This window comes from Hyla sarda, chromosome 6 (assembly GCF_029499605.1).
Source record: "Hyla sarda isolate aHylSar1 chromosome 6, aHylSar1.hap1, whole genome shotgun sequence".
NCBI classification, from domain to species: domain Eukaryota; kingdom Metazoa; phylum Chordata; class Amphibia; order Anura; family Hylidae; genus Hyla; species Hyla sarda.
Genome location: NC_079194.1, coordinates 197821344 through 197826378, shown reverse-complemented (window position 1 = coordinate 197826378; position 5035 = coordinate 197821344). Strand labels below are relative to the sequence as shown.

The following is a 5035-nucleotide window of genomic DNA, read 5'->3' as shown; positions in this document are numbered from 1 at the left end:
TATTGTAGAGAGTCCATGTATATAGACATATTATTATGAATGTAACTGTTAGGAGGTGTCTGCTTCAGCTTAAAGAGATTGATCTAGAGCTGCAGTTCTCAACTTGGGGTACACGTACCCCCAGGGGGATGCAGAAGCTCTCTTGGCAGTACACGTAAAAAAAATCAGTAATGGCAATAATGGCAGCTGCTGGCTGTGAGGTCTTGCAGATTACCGACGTCGGCTTCAGATACCCCCAGGAATGAATATAGGACACAACAGGGTATATGATAAAATGTACTCCTAGGTCAACATTTGATGTTTTCCATATGTTGTGGTATTTTATTGAGGAGAAGACTTCGGGTCCAGAGGGTAGATTTCCACTGCTGTATTTTTGGTTCATGGAATATAGAAAAGTAGGAGACACTATTAATGACAATTGGTGACAGATTTTCTTTAATGGTTACATTTAAACTGTATAGTAATCACTAGAGGAAATCCTAAATCCTAAAGATCCTATAAATATACGTGAAGTTTACTTTTCCAAGTAAATTGTCACTTGTTAAGAATTTGATGTGATGCATTCTCTTTTTTCTTCTTGTCCCATATTTATTTATGACTAAATGTCAAATCCAGATAATCTTTAAATGCTAAAAATTGGCAAGACACCTGCTGGAGCTGAAACCAATGAAGCATTGAATATAATTAAGTAATGAGATATAACCTACAGAGCTATATGTCTGCAATTAGACATTCTCTTTAGCTAGGAAAGAAGCCAGCAATCTCTAGAGTACAGTATGGTCAGATGCCATGTTTTAGAGTCTTATGGTATCAATACAAACTTAAAGGGGTGCTCCAGGGGAAGTACGTATAAAAAAAAGCTCCAAAGCCTGTAAATGATCCTGCCTGATATACATGTTTCCAGGGCTGCCATCAGAAATTTTGGGGCCCCTTACACAGCTTGTAGTCTGCCACACCTCCCCTCCCCTCACTGAGGCACACGCTAGGTTTTATCTCAGTACCGGGCTTAGAAAGATAAAATAATATCACCACTCCATATTAGTTATAAAGTGACTACATAATACCACCATACTGTAAGGAAATAAAAACCACTATACACTGACCAGTATCACTAACATCACCACAATACAAGGGACATATAATTCCGCCACACCATGACCACTGACTAATACTGATATATTGTTACTGAATAAAAACCACTATACAAAAGATCACTAACCCCTAGATAGAGGTAGATTTGAGCTGTACACAGAAGCTGCAGACCATATAAGTAATTATAGTTACATACTCACAGGGGTGTCTTCTCTGATCAGAGTCGTTCACTTTTATCTATCTGTCCTGGCTCATCATGAAGATTTCTCCCGATCACAACTCGTCTTCACCGAATCTGCCAGACAAACATTTTAGGATTCTCGCTACAGCATACTCCTCACCTCTATACAAACCCCCTATATGTATCACACTGCCCCATATAGTACTAGATCCCTCTGTGCAGCTGTATAGGCCCAAACATTGCCGCAATAGGTTATTATGCCCCTCACATTACCCCATAGTATATTATGCTCTTTACATTACCTCATAGTGTATTATGCCCCTCACATTACCCCATAGTATATTATGCCCCTCACATTGGCCTCCATTGTATATTATCCCCCTCACATTGCTGCGATCGTATATTATCCCCTCATAGCATGAAAAAAAAAATCACTCACCTTTCCTTTGTTCCCCTGCAGCTGCTGTCGCTCCTCTTCTCTCTGATTCCTGTGCAGACAGCCTCTTGATAAGCCGCTGCCACACAGGAAGCCCGGGCTGGAGTGACAGGATGAAGCTGCTGGCTCCTTCCTGTCACTCCATATTGAATGTTGTGTGTGTCTTAATGGCCCACACAGTGCTGCCGGGCAGGAGAAGTGATGGAAGAAGCGCCGTGTGAACTGCACTTTTTTTTTTTTAGAAAGCAGCAATAGGGCAGGGGGGGGAGGGGGGGTGATGGACCAGCCTGGCAGGGGGAGAGATTTCTTTCAGGGGATGGAGCTACACCCCTATATAGAGGGATGCAGCCTATGCCTGGCCCAGGAGCGATCACAGACAGCAGAGGGCCACTGTGCAAAAAATGTTCCTGCCCCCACCCCCCCCAAAAAAAGTACTATGCTATAACATTGCGCTGCAACTCACATTCATCTGCATTAGGTGGGCACCAGTTCCCCCACATTAGGTAGCATAGTTTCCCCACGTTAGGTAGCACAGCATAGTTTCCCCACATTAGGTAGCATAGTTTCCCCACATTAGGTAGCGTAGCATAAATTCCCCACATTAGATAGTGTAGCATATATTCCCCACATTAGGTAGCGTAACATAAATTCCCCACATTAGGTAGTGTAGCATAAATTCCCCACATTAGGTAGTGTAGCATAAATTCCCCACATTAGGTAGCGTAACATAAATTCCCCACATTAGGTAGTGTAGCATATATTCCCCACATTAGGTAGCGTAGCATAAATTCCCCACATTAGGTAGTGTAGCAAAGATTCCCTACATTAGGTAGTGTAGCATAAATTCCCCACATTAGGTAGCGTAACATAAATTACCCACATTAGGTAGTGTAGCATAAATTCCCCACATTAGGCAGTGTAGCATATATTCCCCACATAGGTAGCGTAGCATAAATTCCCCACATTAGCTAGCGTAGCATAAATTCCCCACATTAGGTAGTGTAGCATATATTCCCCACATTAGGTAGCGTAGCATAAATTCCCCACATTAGGTAATGTAGCAGAAATTCCCCACATTAGGTAGTGTAGCATAAATTCCCCACATTAGGTAGCGTAACATAAATTCCCCACATTAGGTAGTGTAGCATAAATTCCCCACATTAGGTAGTGTAGCATATATTCCCAACATTAGGTAGCGTAGCATGAATTCCCCACATTAGGTAGTGTAGCATAAATTCCCCACATTAGGTAGTGTAGCATATATTCCCCACATTAGGTAGCGTAGCATAAATTCCCCACATTAGGTAGTGTAGCATATATTCCCCACATTAGGTAGCGTAGCATAAATTCCCCACATTAGGTAGTGTAGCATAAATTCCCCACATTAGGTAGCGTAGCATAAATTCCCCACATTAGGTAGTGTAACATAAATTCCCCACATTAGGTAGTGTAGCATAAATTCCCCACATTAGGTAGTGTAGCATAAATTCCCCACATTAGGAAGCACCCACCAAAACACACACACTCACTCGCTCACTCGACCTGCGCTACTTACATCACACACACACTCACTCACTCACACGGCCTGTGCTACACACACACTCACTCACATGGCCTGCGCTACTTACATCTGCCTGGGGGACTTGCTGGCGGAGGTGCGCACTATAAGTGACGTCATTGCATGGGCCGCACAGGACGTCACTCACTGTGTGCACCTCCGCCAGCAAGTCCCCCAGGCAGATGTAAGTACCAGTTTAGTGATGGGGCAAGTCTGGTTGCCCCGTCATATGTCCTCCGGTAGGGCCAGCCCAGCATGTGAGGGGGCCCGCTGCCTTTTCAAAGGATTCTGACTGATTGACTGACTGTATGTTGTCAGTCAGTCAATCAGCGAGCAGTGTACAGGGGCAGGCCCCCAGCGGTCAGTGAGTGACAGACACAGTCACTCACTGACAAGCTAAAAAAAAAGGACAGGGTCGGCCGGGCCCTCCTCAAGCTCCGGGTCCCTTACAGGTGTATGGGTTGTACCCCCCTGATGGCGGAACTGCATCTCTCCTGTGACCCCCTGTTGTCTTCTCTGTCTGAATGATATTCTTAGCCATCCTTCCCTCCTCTTCAGCATAAATACTACATTTCCCAGTAGACATTGCAGTTTCTCTGTCATTGCCATCTTGTTCCCCCTCTGAGAGCAGACCTACCCTCCTGTTCTGTGAGCAGAGAGATACAGAGTGTGATTGGCTAAGGCTGCACACACCTCCCAGCTAAAGGGAGCATGTTTCATCAGTGCAGGGCAGAAACCATGTGGTCTGTGTCTCTCAGAAGGGTCCTTGAGTGTTTCTTTATGAGAGGGACTTGGAAAGAGACACAGTGGATGGCTGGATGACTTATTTTCCTCACTTCCTTCATGAAAGTGACAACAGAAAGAGGGGATACTGTTTTAAGTAGCTAATGCATGTTATTTAGACAATTAAATAGGTTTGTGAGAGGGAAAGGTTGGGCTATGGGTTTAGTCTCCCAGAGTACCCGTTTAATGATCAAATTCCAGACCTTGCATGCCCAGTTATGAACCATAAACATATAGTAGGAAGAAGCTGACATGGTATTCTCATCTATATGTTTGTATCACTTTAATTAGAGATGAGCGAATTTTTTAAAAATTTGATTCGGCCGATTCGCCGAATTTTCCCAAAAGGTTTGTTTCGTTCCGGATTTATTTGCGGTGAGTCACTATTAAAAACGCCTGTTTCTGGCCTCCAGAGAGCCTCAATAGGGGTGTAGAACACATTTCCTTCTCCTAACATGCACAGGGAGTGTGCTGTGTTGGTTAAATAATACTGTTTTTCAGTATGATATGCAGATTACAGGCATCCCAATTAGAATCACTGCCACAGAATGACTGGATGTGGTAGAAAATAAATAGATTTTTTTAATGTAATTTTTATATAATTTAATTTTAAAATATTTACATCTTTTTTTTCTTTTTTGAAACGCTGCACAAATTTGCGTTTCATCCTCGTGCAGGGATCATGCTAATCTTCTCTGTATCATTTCAATTTTAGAATATGTGCTGCTGAAGCGAGCACAATTTATTTAAATCTTTTGAGTGTCCATTCTGGTGAGAATCGAGCTGGCGGTCCGCTGAGAGGTGAGCTACCACGTTCCAGCCCGTGCCTCTCAGTGCCCCTGCCCCCCCCCCCCCACTGTCTTACTCCTTGTGGAACTGCAAATCTTTCATTTAATGAGCTATGGTTCATTGTTATTGCTCCATCCTGTTTCATTGGATTCTTGTGGTAATTCCACAGCTAATATATGACGTCAAGGACCATAGG

At 43.5% G+C, this 5035-nt stretch overlaps 1 non-coding gene across 1 annotated transcript; it reads right to left on the bottom strand.

Moving 5' to 3' along the window:
• Positions 1–4682: 4682 nt before the first annotated feature.
• Positions 4683–4789, bottom strand: LOC130278340 (U6 spliceosomal RNA). The gene has a single exon (XR_008845988.1). It is a non-coding gene; the product is annotated as a U6 spliceosomal RNA (small nuclear RNA).
• Between the last annotated feature and the right edge of the window lie 246 nt (positions 4790–5035).